Source organism: Herpailurus yagouaroundi, unplaced genomic scaffold, assembly GCF_014898765.1.
Source record: "Herpailurus yagouaroundi ecotype Mexico unplaced genomic scaffold, PumYag 29, whole genome shotgun sequence".
In the NCBI taxonomy this organism is placed as follows: domain Eukaryota; kingdom Metazoa; phylum Chordata; class Mammalia; order Carnivora; family Felidae; genus Herpailurus; species Herpailurus yagouaroundi.
In genome coordinates, this window is record NW_024412377.1 from 13,364,019 (window position 1) to 13,379,220 (window position 15,202).

The 15,202-nt window shown below is 48.2% G+C and overlaps 1 protein-coding gene across 2 annotated transcripts in view; it reads left to right on the forward strand.

The window, feature by feature from the left end:
• The first annotated feature begins 13,599 nt into the window (after positions 1-13,599).
• The window catches only part of BASP1 (brain abundant membrane attached signal protein 1), a 57,250-nt gene continuing 55,647 nt past the window's right edge, over positions 13,600-15,202 (forward strand). The window contains exon 1 of one of the 2 annotated variants that reach the window (XM_040494389.1): positions 13,600-13,717. The gene's annotated coding sequence lies outside the window, so the exon portion shown is untranslated. Of the gene's footprint in view, positions 13,718-14,303; positions 14,509-15,202 lie in introns of those variants that run through there. The other variant, XM_040494370.1, reaches the window with a different exon arrangement.

Genomic DNA, 15,202 nt, shown 5'->3' on the forward strand with positions numbered 1-15,202 from the left:
ACAGGAGAGATGGTGAACCGTGAGCTGGTTCTTAAAACTTCCGGTTAGGAGCAATGCTTGTTACTTCTCTCCTCAATTCAGTGGCCAAAGCAAGAAACGTGATTGCGCCTGGCCTTCATGAATCAGGGAGATTTTACTGTATTTCATGGAGGGGTATCTCAAATCATGTGGCTTGTCTGATATCAGTGGGTGAGGAAATGCAATCCTTTACCAGGGAGGCCAGCAACTATTTTGAATAATACCATCTACTACAGACAAAACAAAATCAGCAAAACCGGAAAAACCCCCACAATGTCAAGGATTTAATTGTGCAGACGTGTCAGAATCGAACCCTGTATCCCACTTTTTAAACAGAGAAAGGGGGCACCTGGGTGGCTCAGTCGCTTAAGCGTCCGACTTCAGCTCAGGTCATGATCTCACTATTCGTGAGTTCGAGCCCTACGTCGGGCTCTGTGGTGACATCTCGGAGCCTGGAGCCTGTTTTGGATTTTGTGTCTCCCTCTCTCTCTGCCCCTCCCCTGCGCATGCTCTGTCTCTCTCTACCTCTCAAAAATAAACATTGAAAAAAATTAAAAAAAAAAACCGTTGTTTCTAAAAAAAAAAAATAAATAAACAGAAAAAGAATTACATTTTACTTGAATGATATCATTCCAGGGGGTAGTTGGGAAAGAAAAATAAAATGTTAAGATATTACCACAAAGAGTAACACCAAGAGATTTCTTTCCATGAGGGCCGATCTAATGTTATTTGCACAAATATTCAGGTTCCAAAATTCAGATTTCAGACAGCTTAGGTGGTCTCGAAGAGTCTTCTGGTTCACCTTGGGGATCCTCTAGTGTTTTACTTTCATTGTGTGACTCAGACTTGCCAAAGGCAAGAAATAGCGGAGAGGCAGTAAGTGTTATTGTTTGAAGGCGAAATAATTTCACCCCACCAGAAGCATGTCTTAGACTCTTGGGTACTTAACCAATCTTTGCATTTTATTTCCTTTCTTATGGTTGCATCGAGTCTTGTCTGTCACAAGAGAAGTTAGTACACACACATCCCAGCACTATAATTTGTTTTCCAGTTTAGTAGAAAGTTCTTTAAAAAGTCACCACTTCTCTGGTGTTAGCCTTTATTTTGCTCTAAAAGTTAGCCAGCTAGGTGACACTGTTTTCTTGAACGAGCCTGCCACCTTGTGGTCATTTGGAAAACCAGGCTCGGCAGCACTAGCCCTCTGCAGTCCTTTTCCCTTAGTAAGTATTTTTGAGCCCCTAACCTGTACCAAACCCTGTTCTGGGTACTGAGCTTACAACAGCGAACGAGATGGAAAAGAACCCCCGCCCTCCCGGACTTTATGTGTTAGAGCAGACGGATTGTACATATAATCCTTACATACAAAGGATTGTATATAAGTTAAACTTTGGAAACGTGGTCAACCTTTATTTATTCATTTTTAGATGCCTTTTTTTTTTTAATTTTTTTTTTCAACGTTTATTTATTTTTGGGACAGAGAGAGACAGAGCATGAACGGGGGAGGGGCAGAGAGAGAGGGAGACACAGAATCGGAAACAGGCTCCAGGCTCCGAGCCATCAGCCCAGAGCCTGACGCGGGGCTCGAACTCCCGGACCGCGAGATCGTGACCTGGCTGAAGTCGGACACTTAACCGACTGCGCCACCCAGGCGCCCCTAGATGCCTTTTTTAAAATGTATTTTTTTTGTTGCTGTTGGCGGTGGTGGTTTTTTTTTCCTTTTTCTTTTCTTTTTCTTTTCTTAACTTTGAGAGAGAAAGAGAGAATCCCAAGCAGGGCTCGAACTCACAAACGATGAGATCATGACCTGAGCTGAGATCAAGAGTCAGATGCTTAATTGACCGAGCCACCCAGGCGCCCCTGTGGTCAACCATTATTACGAGTTAATGGAATATCCTGCCTACGTGTAAAGCTCATCTTTCCTATATGTTATCTGTGAGCCACGCATCCCTGCTGCTATCAAGGTCAGCTCTTCCTTGCTTCTCAAGGACTCAGGGGCTTGGCATCCGTCATTACCCCCTCTTTCTCCTACATTCTCAAAGTCTGCCTTCTCCTTGTGTGTCTCCTTCTGTATATATACCCAAGTTCAATGGCTTCCAATAGAAGGCTTTTCTTAGCCCCAATTCTCTCCTGCTAAGGCTGCGTTTCTCTGCTTCCCATCACAGTGACGCTCTCAAAAGTTTGGTTTCTATCTCTGGTGCCCAGGAGAACCTTGTCTGCCTTGTTTATGGCTGAATTCCCAGCACTAAGGATAGTTTATTTAGTAGGTGCCTGATAAATATGATTAATTTGCGTATGAATTCATACTGTCATCATGGCAACGCCCACCCCGCGCTGGTCCCTGGGTGGGTGATAGGGGATTCGTAAAACAGAAGCACAAAGGGCGTTACATTGAAGAGAATCCTGTTTAGAACGTGGGAAGATTTGTTAACCTTATGGTCTCCAAATTTGTAAAATCAGGATTGGACTATCTTGAAGTGAAAGTTACATGTCAGCCTTGGGGTGAGATCTAATTGGCATTGGTATCTGGGTATAGTACTACGAATAATGTTTTGGCCCTGGAAACAATTCTGTGATTGATTGATATTGACTTATTAGTGATGTCCATCCTGGACGCAGGACGTGGCATTGACTGTACATCCTTGGGCAACTTGGTTCCCTCCAGCTCTAAATGTGAAGGATGATTTAAAAAGACAGAACCTCAACACGTTGCTGCATGGTAGAGTTAAACTAGACTTTGAACAGTTCTCAACATTTAATTATAAATTAAGAATTAAACTCAGGCTCAAAATGGCAAACTGTAGTCTCTAGGAGTGAATCTCAGATAAGTGAAAGTGGATCTTTTATTTTATTATTTTATTTTTTACTTGTTTTTAAATGTCTATTTATTTTTGGGAAAGAGAGAGAGAGACAGAGCATGAGCAGGGGAGGGGCAGAGAGAGAGGGAGACACAAAATCCAAAACAGGCTCCAGGCTCTGAGCTGTCAGCACAGAGCCCGACGTGGGGCTTGAACTCATGAACCACGAGATCATGACCTGAGCCGAAGTTGGACGCTTAACCGACTGAGCCACCCAGGCACCCCTACATCTATTTTATTTAACTGGAGTTCATCTGATATCTCATATCATGAAGGAAAAGTTATTTTTTATTGTATAATATTTTAAAACGTTCCTTTCAGAAAAATGTCCTGCACTAAGTCAGTATTTTTTATGCTTAATATTTTATTTTCATTTAAATGTATTATTTCCCTTCTCTGCTGGACGGCTGACTGCATTCGCTTTCTTTCCCCCATTTTGCTTCCCCACAAGGAGGTAATTCCAGACCGGACTGGCAAATATGTCAAGCTATATTTCAATTTCTGGGACAATCAATGTGAAGTTAATGAGATTAAATACAATAAGCCTCCGAAGAGACTGTAAGCCCCTTTTAATGGATATCAGGATTAAATGCAAATTTTCATCCCCTTATGTGTCGGTCATAAATGTTTTGAGTCGATGAAAAAAACATCCGAGTGGATTTCAAGAATGTAGTTTATCATAGTGAAAAAGAAAGATAAATGATTTGAGAATATAGAATATTCACATGAAACTCTGCATACAGCGTGTGAAGAAAAAAATTCAGCGCGCCTTTTTGTTGCTTGCATTTATTTATTTGTTGCTCCCGAATAATATTTCAAGGCAAATAAAAGAATGCATGTGCAATTTTTGAATTTTCGAAAGGAAGCTTCAAACTTACTTTACTACAGTCTAGGGGTTTGAATTTAGCAGGGGTGGGTGAACTGCAGCCCTCTCCCCCCACCCCCCCCGCCCCGCCCCGTGTCAGAGCTGACCTGCCACTTGGTTTTACAAATAAAGCTTTATTGGAACACAGCCATGTCCGTTTGTTTTCAAATTATGGCTGCTGTCCCAAGACCACGGCAGGGGTCTGCGGTGGCAACAGAAGCCTCCCCGCTTGCAACACCTGAAATGGTCACTATTTGGCCCTTTCAGAAGTAAAGTTTGCAGAGTCCTGCCTTACCTTGTAAGTTTCTCCATTGTACTGTGTGTTTCCGAAGGCAGGAACTCTTTGTTTAAGCTTCCTCTTTAATTTCTCTTAGAAAAGTATCCATAACTTTGAGATGATTAGTTAATAACAACTTGAAGAAATACAGTATGAAACGCAGCTTGATGCTGTGGGGCATATTTAAATTTTTTTACACCGCTAGTTATATGTGTTTAGGCCAACCCGAGGACGGTTGTGTTGGCTGTTTCTCCGCCCTCCGCTGGGTTCTGCCGCTGGTCCCATCCCGGAAGGGGGGCCTGCAGGGCGGGACATCGGGCCCACCCCCTTCCAACCTGCATCTCCCACTATTTCCCCGGGGCCGGGGCCGTGTTTTAAAGCTTGGAGTCCATCCAGCTGGTTGATGGGGAACAGCTGCTCTCAAAAATCTCTTGGTTGCGCCTCCCACCCTCAGCACTTTTGGCCTCGGGGGCTTCTGGTTGACACTTTGCAGGCCCCTGAGCACATTCTAAGCAGCTGCCAACAAGATGTGGCACGTCCTCTGCCAGAATCCCAAGGCGCCCCCTTTGGCGGACATGGGAGACCCCTTTGCCTGGGTCAAAATACAAGCTAAGTCTAAAAAAGGAGGATGAAACCTTAGAATATAAATATTTCTTGGTTGTATTTATTTTATTTATTTTTATTTTTTTAATGTTTATTTATTTTTGGGACAGAGAGAGACAGAGCATGAGCAGGGGAGGGGCAGAGAGAGAGGGAGACACAGAATCGGAAACAGGCTCCAGGCTCTGAGCGGTCAGCACAGAGCCCGATGCGGGGCTCGAACCCACAGACCGCGAGATCGTGACCTGAGCCCAAACCAAGAGTATGACGCTTAGCTGAGGGAGCCACCCAGGCGCCCAAGAATATAAATACTTATTACTTTTCTGGCAATGCAATACGGGAGAAGTCAATTTTGGCGCCGCAGTGTGTGTTTAAATTTAAAGTTCACACCAAAATGCAGAAGCAGCTAGAGAGAGGGGTGAAGAATTGCGTGATGGCTGTCCCCCAATCCCCTGGGACTCTAGGGTCTCCGTGTTCAAAACCTCTGCTTCAGACTCCCGGGGAGAGGTTGCGGCAGAGTCTGGGGGAGGGGTGGCCGTGTGTTTTCAGCAGGCCTTCTCTCCCCGGGGGACAGTCTACTCGGACCACGGAAAGGCGTCCCGATGCTTCCCTCCTGGCGCCGCCCGCGCGGAAAAATCTCACTCTAGGCTCCAGCCCAAATGGTCTGCCTGCACCACCTTATTTTTCCCTTCTCGTAAAATCGCTGTATAATTATAATAGCTTTCCAGATCCAGAAGTATGATATGAATTGTAAAACTCACGAGCTTCCTTTCCAGAGTTAGGATTTGATGGCTCGTGGCGTTTGCTGGTTGACGTCATAAATGACCTCATGAGAAAATGTCTGTGTTTCCAGTAAACGTCGTTATTGCAAAATTGTCCTTTACACAATCCACGAGCCTTTCCGTCGCGGGATACATCGATCCATTCCTCTGAAACGTTTGCTAGGAAGATCCGTCGCTCCGCACACCCTGGAAACCTTTCCTTTATTAGAGGAGAGTAAATAGTTCATGGCGTCTTGACCTTCTTTTCTTGGCTGCCAGGAAGCTTCGAGCTAAGTTTCTCGTGCAAACAAAGCGACAGACCGTGTGCCACAGGTTTTCCCATTCCAGTGACGTGTGCCCTCCCATCCTGTTGACTCCTGTTTTTTATCCCTTCCTTGATGGCCCTCTTGGTGGCGCTATAAAATCAGCCCCTTTAAATTTTTTTTTTTTCAACGTTTATTTATTTTTGGGACAGAGAGAGACAGAGCATGAACGGGGGAGGGGCAGAGAGAGAGAGGGAGACACAGCATCGGAAACAGGCTCCAGGCTCCGAGCCATCAGCCCAGAGCCCGACGCGGGGCTCGAACTCACGGACCGCGAGATCGTGACCTGGCTGAAGTCGGACGCTTAACCGACTGCGCCACCCAGGCGCCCCAAATCAGCCCCTTTAGAACACATTTTTCTGAGTGTGTTTTATGAACTGCCTGAGGGATTTAAAGTCTCTTGTATAAAGAAGTTGTGGTTTGTATATGCAACGGAATACTACTTGGCGATGAGAAAGAATGCAATCTGGCCTTTTGTCGCCATGGGGATGGCACTGGAGAGTGTTATGCTAAGTGAAGTAAGTCAGCCAGAGAAAGACAGATACCATATGTTGTCACTCTTATGTGGATCCTGAGAAACTTAACGGAAGTCCACAGTGGAGGGGAAGGGGAAAACAAAAAGTTAGAGAGGAAGGGAGGCAAACCATAAAAGACTCTTAAACACTGAGAACAAACTGAGGATTTATTCTCGGTTTATTTTTATTTATTATTTATTTATTAATTCTCGGTTTATTTATTCTCGGGGGATGGGAGGGAAGGGATGGGCATTGAGGAGGGCACCTGTTGGGATGAGCACTGGGTGTTGTCTGGAAACCAATTTGACAAGAAATTTCATATTAAAAATAATAATAAAAAATAAACATTAAAAAATAAACATTAAAAACATTAAAATAATAAATTTCATATTAAAAATAATAATAAATAAATAAACATTAAAAATAAACATTAATAAAAAATTGTATAAACTTCAGCACAACCCAGTGCAACTGGAAATATTTCCATTTCCCAGATGAAAAGACTAAGGCTAAAAGAGATGAAGATCTGTGCTAAAACCCAGAAAGCAGAGGCAGTTGGGACTTGAAACCATTAGTATCTAAAAATCAAGCTTGTCTGCAGAGCCACTAAGATGTGCTGCCCGCGCTAGTCCCGCAGAGTTCAACAGGTTCGAAGAGAACGTCGAAGAATGGAACCAACTTTCCCATTAAAAAGTGACAAAGGGATGAACAGAAGACTTTAGTCAGTAGAATTGATATTAACCCTTTTTCATAGGAGACAGACTGTGACATCAAGTGAAACCCATACAGTGAATCAGCACTAGAAAAAAAAAAAAAAGTCTGATCCGGTCCATAATTAAATATATGCAACTTAAAGACATTGGCACCTCTGAGAAGTTGTAGAATGTGTTGGGGTCGGAATCTCTGGGGAAACGAGTTCTCTTAGTTTATTTTGGTTGCACTGATTTTGTTTAATCTCGTGGATGTGGAGGGCAAAACCATAAACATCAGCATAACAGTGATTGATGGATCCCATTTCTAGAAACGTAAATTGGGGAAATACTTCAAAATATGAGAACCATGTGTTGAAAGCTGTCACCGCAGCATTATTGGGAATAAAAAACAGAAAGGAAGAGAACTGGTCTCCAGTAGAAGATATGATGCGTAAGGTGATTTTTGAACCCGCAGCAATGCCGTTGAGTAGAAAATCACTCAGATATACCAAGGAAGACATTTAGGAAAACACATTATATAGAAAACAGAGCTTTGCGTGTGATCATCGGTCCATCAACTCCCAAAGTAAGTTAATATGTGGATGGCATAGTGGAGGCGAACTCTAGGCGAACATCTTTCTACAATCACCTCAAAAGCTGGGGAGGGGGGTTTTTTGCCCTAGAGGTGGGCTGGGGTGAGGTCGCCCAGACACCTGGGCCAGCAGCTGAAAGAGGAGTGCCAGGGCTATTAAGAATGTGCCAGGGCACATGCTTCATGTCAATTAGGCCACCAATATAAAGGAAAGAAACAGGAAGATTCAAGCAGCAGAAGTATAGGGTTAAAAAGCATACAGCAGAAGAGCTGATGGGAAGGCAGTCTCCAAGTGGTGATGTCTCAGCCCAGAACAGGTCTCTCGAACACTGGTCAAAATTATATATTCTGAGTCCCAAAATAATGAGCGGTCATTGCAAAAATATTCATTCAACATAGAACTTGATAATATGGTGTCAGAGAGCCAAGCAGCCCTCCACCCCACCTCTGGAATGACACCAATTCCCGGTGACAGCCACTGGTAACAGTCTGGGCTAAAACCCCGTGGACATTTCCCCATATATTTATTTCTACCATAATGCACAACCCCACAGGTGCTAGTCAGCAACTTGCTTTGGCACCTGAGAAGTAGTTCTTGGCATCTTTCACACCCTTCCTTGTGTTCGGTTTTGATCAAATGAATATTTCGATTACAATGAAATTTCCTTTTTTGTTCCAAGTCCTTTTGGATGCTTTCAGATGGGGACCATGATGCTTTGTGCCAAATACTCTGGCTCTGAAATCATTCTTTCTGACATGGAGCTGACCTTATCTGAGTAGGAGATTCCTGGGCTAGAGACACAGGAGGGTCATGGCGTCTATTTGGGGGTCTTAGGGTGTGTATCCAAAGAGCAGAGTTGGCTAGATATTGGAATTTGGACAGCATTTGTGCTTGGAGAGGCAGGGGAGGCAGCATCCCTTAATTAATTTATAACAAAAAAATGTTCGTCCTCTGCATTCTGTTTGGCAATTTACTGTTGCACTTAGCAATTTATTTTGGGCACCATTCCTGGCTTCGGAGTTAAAGCAAAAATATTTTAATTACCAGTAGGGGCTGATCTGAGAGTAAAGGCAGGTAGCAACAAGGAATGGGCGAGACTTCAAGCTCGTGTTATTTAACACCAGAACCTCTTCAGTCTCATTTGTTCAAAAGTGGAGCCATGCGAATAATTGTTCTACGACGTTCTTTATGTCATTTAAAAGCAACTTGTTCTTTGAAGGGTTTAACAGGCGATTTGGGCGGAAGGGCAGCCAAAGAATTAAGGACTGTTTTCCTAAGATTTGAGGTCCCTGTGTTTAATCCCAGGCCTCAAGGCTATAGAAAGGGGTAGGCACCGGCTAGAAAAAGCCCTCGCTGGTGAGTGAGGCACACACCCTTTATCGTTGGTTTGGTGTATTTCCTTAATAGAAAATGCTGGTGAGTAGAAAAGTATTTGGGGGCCAATGTGGCGGGGGGCGGGGAGGTGCGGAAATTACAGTGAAAGAAAGGGAGAAGGGAGTTGAAAAGGAGAACTGTTCAGGCAGAGCATGAGATTGTTTTTTTTGTTGTTGTTGTTTTGCCCTGCTTTTTCTCCTGGGCAAACGTGTTCCTAGCGTCTTGCCGAGGCCGGCTTGCTCCTTCCACTTGGAGTCCCATGCTTTGTTAGCACATCCAGGGTTGCTCAGGTTTCCCGGCTATCGTTTTACAGGACACAAAGAGGAAACTGAAATTGGGAAGTGAGGCTAAGCTGTTTCTCTTCCAGTTACTCGGCAGGTAGTAACAGAGGGTGGAATTCAAAAATCCCTGATGTCAATCTTTGGCGCCGCTCTTGAAGTCACAGCTCAGACTCATGTCATAGTCAAGGAAGGGGGTCGGTGAAGGGCTCAGGGCCCCTGCTAAGAGCAGAATTTTACAGCTCCAGACCCACTGCCTGCGAGACACCCTGAACCACACACACGGCAAGAGGCAGTTCCCCTGGCAGCACGTGCTCTCAAAACACATCTTTTCCGACTTCATGCGCTTTTACACCAAGGTTTCTCAACCTCATTATTATGGGCATTTTAGACTGGATAATTGCTGACTGCAGGGCTGTTCTGCGTGTGCTGCAGGATGCTTAGCAGCAATGCTCATTTTTACCCATTAGATACCAGTAGCAACCCCCCCCCCCCACTTCGATCTTCTTTCCCCAAATGCCTCTAGATGTTGCAGGCTGTGCTCTGGGAAGTCAAAGAGCACCTGCCTGAGAGCCACCGATTGGAACAAAGGAAGTCTTTCCACTTGGATCTGTGAATGCTGAGGTGGTGATAATCGCAGGGTGGGGGAAGTGAGGCAGGGAGAAAGATGAAATAAATGTACCGATTTCAATATTTTCCTTCGATCGAAAATCATAACGACATTGGGGCCCCTGGGTGGCTCAGTGGGTTAAGCGTCCGACTCCAGCTGGGGTCACGATCTCACAGTTCGTGAGTTCGAGCTCCGCCTTCGGGCTCGGTGCTGACAGCTCGGAGCCTGGAGCCTGCTTCGGATTCCTCTCTCTCTGCCCTCCCCGGCTTGTGCTCTCTCTCTCTCTCTCTCTCTCTCTCAAAAATAAATAAGCATTCATTTTTTTTTTTTTAAGTCACGAATATACTTCAGGGTGGGGGGAAGCTGTACACTTTCATATGTCATATGGGATCTGGCTCTGTCTGGCCTTTGGCTTGGAATTTGTAGATCAGGCCTTGTGAACACCTGCCGCAATTTGGTTATCCGTTCAATAGCTTAATGAGTAGAGCTGAGGGGCGCCTGGGTGGCGCAGTCGGTTAAGCGTCCGACTTCAGCCAGGTCACGATCTCGCGGTCCGTGAGTTCGAGCCCCGAGTCAGGCTCTGGGCTGATGGCTCGGAGCCTGGAGCCTGTTTCCGATTCTGTGTCTCCCTCTCTCTCTGCCCCTCCCCCGTTCATGCTCTGTCTCTCTCTGTCCCAAAAATAAATAAAAGACGTTGAAAAAAAATTAAAAAAAAAAAATGAGTAGAGCTGAATTTATCAAATTCTCCGCGTGGTTCTCCTCCAAGGCTCTGGGTTAACACGTGGCCTTGGACAGGAGCTAGCCAAAACGATGTCAAGCAAAGGCGGCTGGTGTGACAGGCCTGGCTGTCAGCATGCTTTTGCTTCACTCATCTTGGTTCACATCGTATTTGGGATCTTAATCCTTTTTACTATTCCAGAGAAAAGGAAGGGGAAGCGAGGACGATGTCAGGCCTGGGGAGGTGGAGATTTGGGGGTCCAGGGCGAGGAGCTGTGGGTGAGGTTTGGAGGTGAGATGAGGTCTGTATACTAATCAATCGGAGATACCTCGACTGACACACTAGACACAGTTGAAAAAGCTGAGCTCGCATTGAGGCTCTTGGAAACGGACTAGTAATTTCGGTGGCAATGTGTCCATTACACTGCAAGCAATTCCTTGGTAAGTCTTTTAGGAAAAATCAGTCGTCGCTGAATAATTTATCTTTTGGATGAGTAATTTCATGATGCAGGCGATGCTTCACTGAAGCAAATTATGCAGGCAATTGAAAACGACACTAGGATTCATTTTACAACCCTGGGAAGTTCAGCTTTGTTTATTAAAAAGATATTCACTCCATTTGGAGAGTAAAGCTGGTTTTCACGAGCGTAATGTTGGCAGGTAATTAAATTTGTCATAAACTGTGCTTTTAACATATGCCTCCAAATCCATTCGTTTATAATCGAAGCAGCGAGTGACATCCACAATAGTTTTCTAAACTCCAGAGCTTCCTGAAGCGTGTGTTTTGAAAACGTTTTCAAGCACACACACCCTAAAAATGTTCAGATGGTAGATGAACAACTAAAAATCAAACTAAAAACATCAACAAATTGGATTTAATGGAAGACAAAATTGAGGAGACCCAAAGTCTCATTGGCGTACGTTTTTGCCTATTTCTTTTTTTTTCTTTTAATGTTTATTTATTTATTTTGAGAGACAGCATGCTCAAGGGGAGGAGGGACAGAGGGAGAGGGAGAGAGAATCCCAAGCAGGCTCTACTCGTCAGCACAGAGCCCGACTCGGGGCTCCATCCCATGTACAGTGAGATCATGACCTGAGCTTATTCAAGAGTCAGATGCTTAACCCACTGAGCCACCCAGGTGCCCCTTTGCCTCCCATTTCTATGGCAACCTGTGATCTTTTCTCCAATTGCACCTTTGAAAGGCTTGTTTTTTCCCCATCATGAAAATTTAGCTAGAAGCACTGACGGTAACAAATGTTATTTTCTGCGTTGTCTATTTTGGGAAACATTGGCAAAAGAGAAAACAGAAAGAAGGTAACATTCAGAGGCCTCTCACGCAAACACAATAGGAACGTATATTTACTAATTTTCAGATGACTTATTTACATGTCTGAAAGATCACAGAGTTAAAACTGAATGTTAATGAAATAACTATTCAGATGTCTTGACAAATACATTCAGCAAATGCCTTGAGTGTAGAATTGCAAATGCTCATCGGATTCAATAAAGTGAAAACTTAGAGGCTTGCTTAAGAGGACTTGAAAGTCCATGGCCACACAGTTTTCAACCTGGAGTGACTTTTGCCTCCCAGGGGACATTTGGAGACATCTGGAGACATTTTTGGTTGTCACAACTGATGGTATGTTGGTGGTGGTGGTAGAGGGTGTGTGTGTGTGTGTGTGTGTGTCCACTCACTACTGGTAACTAGTGGGTAGAGGCCATCAATAATGCTCAACATCCAATAGCGCACAGGACAGCCCTGTCCCCCATCCAAAACAAAAAATTACCCATCTCAAACAGGAGGTTGAGAAACCCTGCATACGGCCTCATAGATGATGTTCTGGAATAAGGGGCATAGGTTGAACATACTCAATTATTGAACATAAATGTTCAAATATATAAAATGCTTTGGAGGCAACCCTTGTTGTAATCCGCTCCACCCCGTTCTTGAACTATAGTTACTTCTTTGCTATTTCACTTCAATGGCAAGAAAAAAAAAAAAAAAGAAAAGAAAAAGAAAAAAGGAAAGCAAGGAAAAAAAACCACATAGAAACAAAATCGCCACTTTTTCTTACCGCCCTTTGGTTAAAATGAGAACATTTCCAGCTTGCACGGTTTTATCTGTCGTGGCCGCGTATGAACCATAACTACCTGGGCAGTACCGTTGTCTAGCGGTTACGTGCATAGCCTCTAGCGACCTATAGTATTGGGTTGACATTGACACCCTGCTTAATTTAAATATAGTTAAGTTCTAACAAGTTTTTTTCCCTGTTACCCGGACTTACCTTTCCCCAGTCGAATGCAGATGCACTTGCCTTTGGCGTCCTCCCTTTGAAGATACGGTTGCATTTTGTCGCCTCGATTTTGGAGGACAACCCAACCCCCAAATCCAGGCACGGGTCAGGAGGGCAGATCCACCTTCAAGGACAACTCCCAGCTCCATCCTTCGCTCTACCGGGAGGTGGGCAAACGTGAAAGCAATCCGAGCACAGCCAGAGGGCGCCACAATGCCGCAAATAAAAGTTCCAAAGGTTCGGACGGTTGCGGGAAGGTAAAATTGGCTTTTGTCTAATGAAAGAGCTGCGGTTGTGAGCGTTGTCCCGTTATGTTTTGCATTTGCTTCTGGCCAACAGAGAAGCAAGGTGGGCATACCTCCCCACGCTGGTGGTTATTTTATGTCCCGGTGTGAAAGTGGCGGTGCCTCAGGGCACGCCGACACGGCTTGGCCGTGGCTTTGACCTGTGCGCTTCTAGGCAGCACTGCACCGGTTGCCTCGGCTAACCCAGTCTTGCCGAGAACTGGTTGCCTCTTTTAAAGAACAGACACGAAACACCGACGGTTCCTTCCCTCGGGCTCTTGTCCTTTCTCCTTCCTCTCCCAAGTCCCGAGAGCACGGTCGCAGGGACGACGGTGCCCAACCCCCCCCCCCCCCCCCCGCCCCCCCGGGGGGGCGGGGGCCCCCCCCCCCCCCCCCCCGGGCCCGCCCCCCCGGGCGGGGGGGCCGCCGCCCCCCCCCCCCCCCCCCCAAGGCGGACCTCGGCGGCGTCGCTAGTCCCCAGCCGCGGAGCTCCGGGCTCAGCCCAGCGTGCGAAGGAGCCGCCTCGCCCAGCGCGCCCGGTCCTCGGGGGGCGCCGCCCGGACTTGCCTGCCGTTGGCAGCCTCCCTCAACCCCGAAGACCTCTGTCTCGATGGGCTGAGGGGGTTCGGCAGGTCACCCCCAACCTCACTGCCCGTCCAGGTATCGGAATCCCAGGCGGACGTCGCGCGCCAGCGGGATTGGGGTGCTGAGAAGGGTAGCAGGTGGCAGGGGGCGTCATTCACCACCGCCACGCAGCCCCTGAAGTCTGAGCGAGAGCCCGAGCACTTCCTATCCACCCACTCCAAAGGACTGAGAGAGACAGAGAGAGAGAAAAGAGGAGAAGAGGGAGAGAGAGGTGCCCGCAGACAGCCCCGGCGCGGCGGGGGAGGGGAGGCGGCGCGGGGTGTGGGAGTTGGGGGGGGGGGGGCGCGGCAAAGGAGAGGAGGGTAGGGTAGGGTGAGGGAGGTGGGGAGGGAGTGGGAAGCCCGCGTGCAGGGCAGATGGAGACTGGCAGGAGGGACAGCGGGATGGAGGGGAGGAGAAGGGGAAAGGGGACCACCGGGACGCGGGGAGGGGACGGGGTGGAGGGGAGGTGAGGGGAGGCGGGCGGGGCCCGGGATGGAGGGGAAGGGAGGGGAGGGAGGCGGGCGGGGTACGCGGGAGGAGGGAGGCTGGGCGGGCGGACGCGCCGGGGGAGGGCGCTGGGCAGGAAGGGGAGGGGGAGCGCGAGCGCGAGAAATGCAGAGGCTGCAGCGGCGGCGGCGGCGGCAGTAGCGGCAGCGGCGACGGCGGCGGCGGCAGCGCTCCAACTCGCTCCTCGCTCCGGGCTCCGCCGTCGAGCCGGGGAGAGAGCCTCCGCCAGCGGCCAGGCACCGGCCGGACGACGCCTGCGACCCGGGCCCCTCGGCGGCACCGCGCTCACCCAGGGCCGGCACAGGCACCCAGAGCCGGTAAGGAGGCGCGCCCCGGCGGCCCCGCCGCCCCCGCGGACCCGGGGCGCCGGCAGCCCGGGGGCCTCCGTTCGCCCCCGCCCCACCTCGAGGCCCTTTGTTCTCTCGGCGCCGCGGCCGGGGGCGTGGGGCGCCGCGGGCCTCGTTAGACGGCGCCCAGCGCGGGGGACCCTCCGCGAGGTTCCCGTCGCACTTCGGGGATGTGGGGTGATGGGGGGGCCCCCCGAAGTGGGTGGCTTCAGCCTCTCGCGGGGTGGGAAGGTGCGGGGGTGGCGAGTCTGGTAGACGGGAGATGCGGGGTGGGTAGCGAGCGGGAGCCAGCTGCTCGTGAAGGAGGAAATTGCCGAATGGGAAACCCTTTAAACGCACCGAGTCCGGAGGAGACGGTTTTGTGGGGCGGAAGGGAGCGTACCTGTCATCGGAACCAGTCGCAGCCCGGGAGGGAGCGCTGGGAGAGAGGGGCGCAGCAGCGAGAGATGGAGGGTGGGGGTGGGGTGGGGCGGGAGTAGGGGGAGAAAGAACACGGGGATCTGGTGTGATCCCAAGGAAGGAGGTGGCTCTTTGGTTCAGCAAATGGGTTTCCTTGACCCCGGGGGACTCCTGAATCCTGGCCTGCGGTGGCCAAGGAATGCGAGGTTCACACGACAACGTGCCCGCCGAAGCACCTCTGAGCGGATCAAAGCCTGGGGGGGGG